Here is a 12,104-nt window from a genome sequence, read left to right on the forward strand (position 1 = left end):
ATGGAAACAGATAGAAGGAATAGCAGAAAATATCATGGAACTAAAAAATATCAGAAAGAGCAAGCAGAGGTAGATTAATAGTGCCCAAAACTATACCAGGAAAAATAAGGAAGAAAGCACACAGGACATTAATCCACTACGCACCAGCATCGATAATGCAGCGTCTATTCAATGCGTTGCCAGCTCATCGAGGAATATATCAGAGTGAGCGTAGATGTGTTTAAGAATAAGCTCGACAAATATCTAAACTGCATCCCAGACCATCCAAGATTGGAAGATGCAAAATATACCGGAAGATGTACTAGCAACTCTCTGGTAGACATTAGAGGTGCCTCACACTGAGGGACCTGGGGCAACACGAACAAGATGTAAGTCTGTAGGTAAGGTCTCTCTCTCTCTCTCTCTCCTCTCTCTCTCTCTATTTATATATATATATATATATATATATATATATATCAATATATATATATCAATATATATGTGTGTAGGTGTGTGTTGTGTGTGTATAATCTCATACAATGTATATAAATGCATACATATATATACTATTTGTTAGAAGACTATATGTTTTAATGTGGTGTATATATTTTCATCTCTATCTGTCTATATCTATATATGTGTGTATATATATAATCTCATACAATGTATATATATGTATACATATATATATATATATACATAGGCAAAGTAAAACAATCTATCTAGTGAAACATGAAAGACAGGATGGTACATCTGATTGGCTGGAGGTCAAACTGTCTGAAACAAAAGCTACGTTGTCTGTCCATGGCTGCTCAAGACCTTCAAGTCTGGAATGGTGCAAGAAGCCAGCCAAAGGTTATTAGTACTTTACCCAAGAAAAAATAAATAAATAAATAAAAGGGAGTGGGAGGCCGAATAACTGAAGCTTGGAAATAAAGTTTAGAAGTTACGAAAATTTTAAGAGTTGGACCTCAACAAGTACTTTAGCAGAAAAAAGAGCGGGTGTATTTTAGGAGATTTAACATTGTTCTGCGTTCATTCCAAGCATTCCAAGTCATAGATGACAACAGTCACAAGCAGGGAGACTTCTCAAGTATTTTATAATCTTGTCACGCGTTGATTCCAAGGGGCTTCTTGGCCTCCCATGCGTTCATTCCAAGTAGCTTTCTCAATGCCGTGTGTCAGTTCCAAGCAGCTTCAAATCATGCTTGGAATCTTGCCACCATGTGTTGATTCCAAGTAGCTTTCACATCCATGTGTCAATTCCAAGTACCTTGAAATCATGCTTGGAATCTTGCCTGAAATCATGCTTGAAATCTTGCCATGTGTTCATTCCCGGTAACTTCAGATCTCGCCATAAAATTTACTCCAGACGAGTTTTTGTCTCCGCTGGAGGAGAGAGAGAGAGAGAGAGAGAGAGAGAGAGAGAGAGAGAGAGAGAGAGAGACCACATTCTCCCGTCTCTACTTATTCTAAACTCCAGTTCTCCTTTGTGTCTCTTCCCATCTTTTAACAAGTTATCAAGCTGCAACGTTTATCATTTGCAGACAGCCTATACTTACAGATTCACATCATCATTCGCTGACATACGAATTTCTCCCCCCCCCCCACCCCCCCCCCCCCAACCCCGCCACAACCCCCACCCCGAACAAACATCTCTTCATTTATTCTTCTTATAAAGCTTTCCCGCTGACCAACACCCGAAACGCCTGTCAGAAAACCAGGCAAATTAAATCGCACAAACGGAGGCGTGCTTGCGCGCTCGGTAGGCATCAAACGGCAGGCACGAGAATCCAATAAATTAGGCATTATTAGCCTTGCCGAGGCGGGGTGATAATAATGGCCGGGCCACACAGATACATTGTATCGCGAATGAGTGACTCAGTCGAAATAATGATATACACTAATCTGTGCGACGTAAATGACTATTGGAGGTCTCTCTCTCTCTCTCTCTCTCTCTCTCTCTCTCTCTCTCTCTCGTCCAGTCTCTTATTCTTTTTTTTATTTATTATCGATCTATGGGACAAAGAGGCATTTTGAAGTGGCGATATTTGATTATATTGAAATCGCGTTTTATTGCTTCTATACATTTTTGAACAATTAGAATCAGCCGGCTTCTTTGAACTGGTTACCCAGTGAATAATAATAATAATAATAATAATAATAATAATAATAATAATAATAATAATAATCCGAGTGGAACTTTCTTGTTTGTCCACCCCGGGTAGGGGCTAGGTTAGGTAGAGAGGATTGGGAGGGTAGGGTGAGACATGGCTGGCAGCGCCGGGTTCCAGCGCAGCGAAGCGCGCGCGCTATCAAGCTCGCCATAATAATAATAATAATTATAATAATAATAATAATTTCAACTGAGGGATATATCCAAAGAATATGCAGATTAGACACAATGCAATAAACACGATTTAGGTACACGATATCAAATGATGAAAATGGTAGTCTTCAATAATTATATGTTGAAAAGCAATCGTAACTAAACGAAAATCTTGTGCCACAAAACAAATGGAAAAGTGAGTGAAAGAGAGAGAGAGAGATTTTAAATTGTTTTGTGTTAATAACACTACCGTTCGTATCAGGATATTTAGTGTGTGTGACTCGAAAAGAGAGAGAGAGAGAGAGAGAGAGAGAGAGAAGCCCTTGCTTTGTCAAATCCACCTTGAGCTGTGACAGTCCTCAGGCAGATCAGATCCTTCTGATATATTACCCGTTGTGACGGCACGCAGTAAGGCAGAGAGAGACCTTACCTTACCTTACAGACCTTACAGTTCGTTCGGGTTGCCCCAGGTCCCTCGTGTGAGAGAGAGAGAGAGAGAGAGAGAGAGAGAGAGAGAGAGAGAGAATTCTAAATGATTCCTAGTTCAAAAGCACTAGTACTTCAATCGAGATCTTGCAACAAAGAGCATAAAAATGTGAGAGAAAGAGAGGGGGGGTAAATATGCTGAGAAACATTACAACTTAATCAGGACCTTGCATCATCAAAGAGAAAAGCGGAGAGAGAGAGAGAGAGAGAGAGAGAGAGAGAGAAAAATCTATTTCAAGTAGATCTCACCCTCTAAGATTACAGGCAATTTAGAAGTGTTTACCAAAGATAACAAAGTGTTCCTGTTGATAAAACTCCGTCTGTTATCGGATGTACTGTATTACTGGTAATTCGTTTTTCATTATCTTCAAAAGACTCACCTATTATTATTAATAATATTGACAGGAAAATGAATTGATGCCTTGAGGGTGTAATTTGAGGAAAAGCTCGCAGTTGAACTACTGTTAAGAGAGGGTGGAGGGAAATAAGATTGAAGAGAAAGAATATGAAGGGAGGTACAGTAAAAGAAATGAAAAGGGTCGCAAAAGAACCTTTGAAGTCCCGCCTACAGTGCACCGTGCGCTGATATTATTATCATTACGCTATACGTTGAGCTGCAAATCATCTTCAGTCCAAACATATGTGATAGACGTTATACTGCCCCCAAAATAAACTCACATGTATCGTGCAAAATCTATTTTTCTACCCCCAAAATAAGCACACGTGTCGTGCAAAAAATACATATTTTATCCCCCTAAATAAATGCACATGTGTCCTGCAAAATTTATAAATCAATTCACATGTGTCGTTCAAAATGCATATTTTTCCGCCCCTAAATGAACACACATGTATCGTGTAAAATATAAATTTTCCCGTCCCTAAATGAACTCACATCTGTCAAACAAAATATATATTTTTGTGCCCATAAACCAACTTACAAGTGTCGTACGAAATATACGTTTTACTGCCCCTATATAAACTCACATGTGTCGCTCAAAATATATATTATTTTCGTGCCACTAAATCACCTCACATGTGTTGTACGAAATATATATTTTACTGCCCCTAAATAAACTCACATGTGTCGTGCAAAGTATATATTTTCCTGCCCTCAAATAAATTCACATGTCGTGTAAAATATTAAGTTTTACTGTCCCAAAATCAACTAACATGCGTAGTGCATAAGATATACATTCCTGTCCCTAATAAACTCACACGTGTCGTGTAAAATATACAAGTAAACTCACATGTGTCGTGTAAAATATAAGGTTTACCTCCCCCAAATAAACTCACAATTGTCGTGCCCAAATCATATTTTTCGCCCCCAAAATACACCCACATTTGTCGTGCAAATATATATTTTCCTGTCCCCTAAATAAACTCACATGTGTCGTGTAAAATATAAGTTTTACCTCCCCCAAAGAAACTCACATTTATCGTGCAAATATATATTTTCCTGTCCCCCAAATAAACTCACATGTGTCTTGTAAAATATAAGTTTTACCTCCCCCAAATAAACTCACATTTGTCGTTCAAAATATATCCTTTCCTGCCCCCAAAATAAACTCACATGTGTCGTGTAAAATATAAGTTTTACCTCCCCCAAATAAACTCACATTTGTCGTTCAAAATATATACTTTCCTGCCCCCCCAAATCAACTCACAGGCGTCGTACACAATACACGTTTGACAGCCCTTAAATAACTCTCGCGCACCTGATATACCCATCAAACACACAGCGACGAATTAAAACGTGTGAACTCAAATCGAATAATGCTCAATCACCTGTGCTGACTAGCAAAGGGTTAATTGAAGAGTGTCGTGACCTGGATTCTTCAATTAACCAGTTCTAACTCTCTTTCTTTCTTTCTTTTTTTTTTCGTTTTTAACTATCGCTCATCATGCTATACGGGGAACCGTTCTTTTAAATGCGGTGAGCTGACGTTTCGAGTTGGCTGGAAGGGAGTGTGTTGTTGTTGTTGTTATTATTATTATTATTATTATTATTATTATTATTATTATTATTATATACATATACACACACATATATATATGTGTGTGTGTGTATGTGTGTGTCTGAGCCATTCTCAACCGACTGAGACATAAAATACATAATGGATAAAATTTACAATATATATGCTTCGGGGGCTATACGCTGCTGATTATAATATGTACTATACTATATATACTTATTTATAAAATACATCATATCTCAGCAACGAAACTCTTAAACAATCAGACTAATGTGGCATGCCACGGGGCAGACTGAGAGAGACCCGCGACAGGTAATTTGAAGTAATGACACATGACACATGACACATGGGAAGTGTCAACAAGTGTGAGCATAACTACACTCACTCAGTGGAGATTCTGAAGGTTGAGAGAGAGAGAGAGAGAGAGAGAGAGAGAGAGAGAGAGAGAGAGAATTGGTTCTTATTTTTAATTTGATTTTCTTTAAAGATTTTAGAAACATACACAGACATTTTTAAGACATTTAGACAAATCTGGACATATCAAATAATTCGATGTATCGAAAAATGAACATTGTAAAGGAGAGAGAGAGAGAGAGAGAGAGAGAGAGAGAGAGAGAGAGAGTATAGCCCACATCGACGACCATTTGCTGGAAAAGTACTCGGGCTAAACCAGAATCAATCTGTTTCAATGGAAGAGCATAAACAAACCGAGAGAGAGAGAGAGAGAGGAAGTGGGGGGGGGGATGGGGTTAGGGGAGAGCGGGAAATAACTCGGAGAGAAGAGAGAGAGAGAGAGAGAGAGAGAGAGAGAGAGAGAGAACCATTCTCTGCGTATACAATATTTCCTACTTGTTGGAAAGCAATAACGCCAGAATCAACCTGCTGTGTAGTCAATGAATGAACATAAAATGTAACACGAGATAGAGAGAGAGAGAGAGAGAGAGAGAGAGAGAGAGAGAGAGAGAAATTCTATCGACGGTATTCAACCTTATGTTGGAAAGCAACAACATCCGAGATTAATATGATGCATTCGACAACGAGAGAGAGAGAGAGAGAGAGAGAGAATGTGTATGTAATGCTAATTGAGCATTTGTTGCAAGGGGGCGGGAAGAGGTAGGGGGCACCAAAAGCATTATTGTTTTGATTTCAATCCTGGCCCTCTCTCTCTCTCTCTCTCTCTCTCTCTCCTCTCTCTCTCTCGTGAGGTAAACACCATTTAGAGGCGTCTCCCTTTGCAAATGTTGTTGTTGCATTGTTGCATCGCCTCGCGTTGTTGTTGTTGTTGTTTTAGTGTCTGCCGCTGTGCGAAAAGGGTGCTTTGTGCGCGCGCGTGCACGCAAACAAACAGCAGCGACAGCAACAGCAGTAGCAGCAGCAGCAGCTGCGCGCGATGATTATGCAAATATGACAGCGGGTTCGACACGAATCACCACCGGCCGATGTGTGGATAGTCATACAGGTGATGTTACCGGGCGATGCCTATCTATCTATTATTCATTCTTCCGATCTTGTTTCACTTCAGTGCGCCTACAGATGCAACAGACAAGCCTCTAAAGAGTAAAGAGAGAGAGAGAGAGAGAGAGAGAGAGAGAGAGAGAGAGAGAGAGAGAGAGAGAGAGAGAATGCTTCGATTAAAAAAAGGTAAGCCTCACTGGACACTAATATCAGAATGAAACATTCCATTGAAATTCATAAATAAATATATATATATATATATATATATATATATATATATATATTATAATATATATGTATCTATATATATATATATATATATATATATATATATATATATATATATATATATATATATATATATATATATATATATATATATATATAATATATATAATATTTATTTTATTTATTTATTTAAGTTTGTTCTGTTGGTATATTTATTTTTTGGGATTTTGTCTCTCGATAATTATGGTTATGTTGTGTTGCAATCATGGTTGTGACGTTGTGAATTCTGGTTGATTTAATATACTTTATGTTGTTATTATTATTATTATTATTATTATTATTATTATTATTATTATTATTATTATTATTATCGTGGTTTAAGAGTTTTGTTGTGTAATTTTCGTCGCATATACATGGATGTATATATATATATATATATATATATATATATATATATACTATATATATATATATATATATATATATATATATATATCTATATAGCGATGTAAGTACGCGAACAAAACTCTTATACCCACAATAATAATAATAATAATAATAATAATAATAATAATAATAACAGAAAGTATATTAAGTCAACCAGAATTCACAACATCACAACCACGACAGCAACACAACATTACCATAATTACCGAGAGACCAAATCCACAAAATAATTATACCAACAGAACAAAGCACTTCTCCCAAAAACGGACGTGACAACGAATGCCAAGGGAAGATAAATAACTGATAACTGATAATCGACTCATCAAGAGAGAACGAAATCATGATCGCTTCTCAATTATTCCGGCGATATATAATTCCCTGCTGACTGACCTCAGCAGGGGACGATTACCGGGGTCGGCGGCGGCGATGTTTACAAAATTATGATGATAATTAAAAAGGTTATACGTTGCATTATTCACCCGGAGATCTTTCCTTTCTTTTGACTTTATAATCGGTGTTTTGTAAACGAGAATTGTTGGGGGATGGCTGTTTGTTTGTCCGTCCGCCCTCAGATCTTGAAAACCGCTGGGGCTAGAGGGCTGCAAATTGGTATGTTGATCAACCACCCTCCAAGCATCAGGCATACCAAATTGCAGCCCTCTAGCCTCAGTACTTTTTATTTTATTTAACATTAAAACCCTTAGATCATAAAGCCTACTGAGGCTAGAGGGCTGCAAATTGGTATGTTGATCATCCACCCTCCAGTCATCAAGCATACCAAATTGCAGCCCTCTAGACTCAGTAGCTTTTATTTTATTTAAAGTTAAAATCCTCAGATCTTGAAAACTACTGAGGCTAGAGGGCTGCAACTTTGTATGTTTGGTGATATGAGGGTAGTTGATCAACACACCAATTTGCAGCCTTCTAGCCTCGGCAGATTTTAAGATCTGAGGGCGGACAGAAAACTTGAAACTTTTCTCGATCAGTAGCCGTTCAGTTCAATCATTCAAGTCACTGGATCAATTCTGGCAAAACTCTCCTCCGAGTCGCCAACGCCTTCAATAAGCAGAGCGACTAGAAATGGAATCCACGTCAATCATTTTCTGTACACTTTCAGTCAATCGAATTTCAGACGTATCTTCCTCTCGATGTTGTTGTCAGTTTTGAAATGTGATGTTGGCTCCTTGCAAAGGTCACCATATTCTTTTGGAAGCGCCTCAGTGGCGTGGTAGGTATGGCCTTGCAAGGCCCGCCACCTCGGTGGCCGCGAGTTCAATTCTCGGGCATTCCACTGAGGAGTCTAGAGATGTGTATTTCTGGTGATAGAAAGTTCACTCTCGACGTGGTTCGGAAGTCACGTATAAAGCCGTTGGTCCCGTTGCTGAATAACCACTGCTGGTTCCATGCAACGTAAAAACACCATACAAACAAACAAACAAACAAACAAAAACCATATAGCTCGACACCAATCTTATATAAACTCTTCATTTGACTTTTCACAAAACCAAATCTGTGTTGGAGATGTCGCAGCGTTTAGTAATTCCTGTACCACTGATGCTACATAATACATATCCATCGCTGCAAGGCTGCAAGGATGCTTAAAATCTAATAATAATGATAATGATAATAAGAATTACCCACTCAAAGAAAAAAAAAGAATCAAAATAGAAATACGTTCACTAAATACCTCAGAATTATGTCACATTTTTTTCGCTGCTATTCCAAAGTGATTTATCTACAAAAGGCAGCAGTCAAAAGAAAAAGAAGGAATTATTTATTACAAATTTTTTCGCGAAAAAAAAGAAGAGCTTCCATTTTCTAAATGCATCAGCACAATGACAGACGTATTGGCGCGGTAAGAGCATTGATAAATGTCATTATAAACATACGTGGCTGATATTATTGCTTCATCGTAATGAACATGACGATGATTCCTGGATACGAAACAATACGTATTACACACAGGAATATGTTACAATGAAGATTAAAGGTACGATTGTAGTTTCTGATAAACTCCTCTCTCTCTCTCTCTCTCTCTCTCTCTCGCTCTCGTCTCGCTCTCGCTCTCTCTCTATAATATATATATACGTATATATATATATATATATATATATATATATATATATATATATATATATATATATATATATATATATATCTATATATGTATATATGTATATATATATATATATATATATATATATATATATATATGTATAATGTATATATATATATATATATATATATATATATATATATATATATATTATAATATATATAGAGAGAGAGAGAGAGAGAGGAGAGAGAGAGAGAGAGAGAGAGAGAGGAGTTTATCAGAAACTAAAATCGTACCTTTAATCTTCATTGTAACATGATTGGTTATACGTAACGAAGGCTAAACCTCTGGCAACAATGACATACAAATTTAAATACAAGCAAAGCAGTACACCTTATGAACTCTGGAACCTCCCCACTGATAATTGTCATAATGAACAAACCAACAAAATATGTTAATAAATACAAAAACACTTCGATTATTAGTCTAACTCCCAAAATAAGTTTCCAAAGAAATTACAGTCTACTTTATAGGTCACAATCAGATTGACAAGATGTAGGGAATAGTTGGTAAATCTTACCAAAAAACATAGTAGACAAGCTGATTTGATAAAACTGCTATATCCAATGTCAAGCAATTTTTATTTATTGGCTATCTACCTATTTACTGAAAAAAAAATAGCCGGTACCGTATACTATTGGCTTTAAACCTTCACCAATAATTATCGTCAGAATGGTGACTTCATGACTTTCGCCTCGTTATAATTCAGGATAACACTGAAGGCTACCATGGGCATTGTTGGATTAGAAAATTTAACTTCTGGCTATAAAAAAACTAATTTCTCGAGTAGTTGTAAGAAGTGCTAAATGATTCTCAAGGATCCCAGCAGTTGTTCTAACGTTTAATTCATGTATATTACTGCTATACTGTTGCGGCACTACTGCTACAGTAGTATTACTACGCTAGCACTGATGCCCCACCCACATCTATGTATCGTTCCGCCATTCATAAAGTCTTTGGGTTTCAGAGCCGATGGCATTTCTATCTGGTGGATGGGCGGGGCAACATTTAGTCAAAAGGTGTTTGTTTTACCTTGCTTACGTAATGAATGTTTTTTCGACTCTTGGCTCGTAATCATTGGCCATGGCGTCGGCTAGTTCATTTTTACTCTTTAAAAATCAAACTGTCGGGTTTAGGTTATTGATAATGCTGACAAAATTTGTGTTTGGTTGTAAAATATACATATGTCAACTTTCAGCTACATCCGATGCTTTGACAAGGAGCAAAGTCCAAAAACCGTGTTACAGAGACCCTGAATCTCATAGTAGGAGTATGGCGTACTAGTAAAGTACGATGGAAGGATATAAAATAACAAATGTCAGGTGTATCTTGGGAATCTAAACATGCTTTGGGAGAGAAATGACAACTACTATAGCCGATTATTGCTACTGCTCCGCTGGTGTAGTAGCGGTTAGTGTCGTGCAATGCCCACGTCAGATGTTGTGGGCTCGCGATCTTCCCTCAATGCCAATGAAAAATCACTGGCTCTGTATCATGATCAGTTATACTGCTGCAGTGTTGGGGGTGGGGGGGGGTCTTTAGCAGTGGGAGGTTTGAAGCCGACGTTCTTTGGAAGCTTAAAGAACTTCAAGTCTGAGGCTCCTTTGGTGGGATTGTTCCACGTGAATAGGTTTCATCTATTGATATAATAATGATAATAATAATAATACAAGCTAAATCTGTAGGTTCTGACATTTGGTCAAACTTGGGTCAATGGGCAGTTGAGGACTCTAAAGTGTCTGAGAGATACAGGGGCGAGGAAAGGGTCGACTGATTGCCAGCTTGTTGTTTACGAATTTCTGTAGCTCAATCAAAAGACCACAAATGTTAGATATAGGATTGTAAGGATAAAAATGAGTTTGGTGAAAAATATATTGATGGCCAATGTAAATGGTCAAAGAACAGAAAACTTTCTGACAGTCCAAATCAGTGGCTGGCTGTTTGATGAACAAAACAGGGTGGCGTGTGATGATACACTGAGTCCGGGTGCTGGCTGTGGGATGAACCAAATAGGGTGGTTGTCGTGGGTGATTGGTGCACTGAAGTCAGTGGCTGGCTGTTTGATGAACCAAAATAGGGGTGGTTGTCGTGGGTGATCTGGATGCACTAAGTCGGTGCTGGCTGTTTGATGAACCAAATAGGGTGGTTGTCGTGGGTGATCTGGATGCACTAAGTCGGTGGCTGGCTGTTTGATGAACCAAATAGGGTGGTTGTCGTGGGTGATCTGGATGCACTAAGTCGGTGGCTGGCTGTTTGATGAACCAAATAGGGTGGTCGTTGTGGGTGATCTGGATGCACTAAGTCAGTGGCTGGCTGTTTGATGAACCAAATAGGGTGGTTGTCGTGGGTGATCTGGATGCATAGATGTATACCACAGCAACAAATAGTCTAGCATGAGGTAGGGAAAGCTGGCGTTTACGTGACTAATGACAGCTTTAGAAGAAACGTAAAAAGTATATACAGTACTTTAGACAGAAAGAATACTGGAGCGAAATTGTTTGATTACATGTTATTACCAAGTAGACTGAAAACGCAATGATGACTCGCATGATGACAAAATGAGTGGTTGGACGCACATCTGATCATTATCTGGTTGAAGCAAAAGTGGGAATAAAAGGATAAGTCTCATTTGTAGTAGATGAGTAAGTAGTTCAAAATGTGTCCATAAATGTATCCGAAGGAAGAGGAGGAGTTCAGGGAGTTTGCGAGGGGAATACAAAACTCGAAGATGGGGACCACTAAGTCAGCGGGGATTTGGGAGGGTAAAGAAAGGCGCGTAAGAAAGAAGTAAAAAAAAAACTTGAAGTAGCAGAAGCAAGAAATGAAAAAGGTTTATTTACAACCGAAATGAAGAAGCGCAGGGTTGACAAGAAGATGACTGAGGCATTCGAGAAGAGAAGTGATGAAGTACTGAGAAAACACAGGTAAATTTGGAAGAGTAGTTTAAAGGCAGCAAGAAAGTAAACGCAGGGAATGAAGATAATGGGCAAATAGAATCTGGAGTGAAAGATGCTAATTGAGAGAGAGCCCGTCTGTGTCAAGGAGGTGCGGTCTTTGAGGAGGTGTTGAATGCAAATGACAGTTATAGTTG

This window comes from Macrobrachium nipponense, chromosome 25, assembly GCF_015104395.2.
Source record: "Macrobrachium nipponense isolate FS-2020 chromosome 25, ASM1510439v2, whole genome shotgun sequence".
NCBI classification, from domain to species: Eukaryota; Metazoa; Arthropoda; class Malacostraca; order Decapoda; family Palaemonidae; genus Macrobrachium; species Macrobrachium nipponense.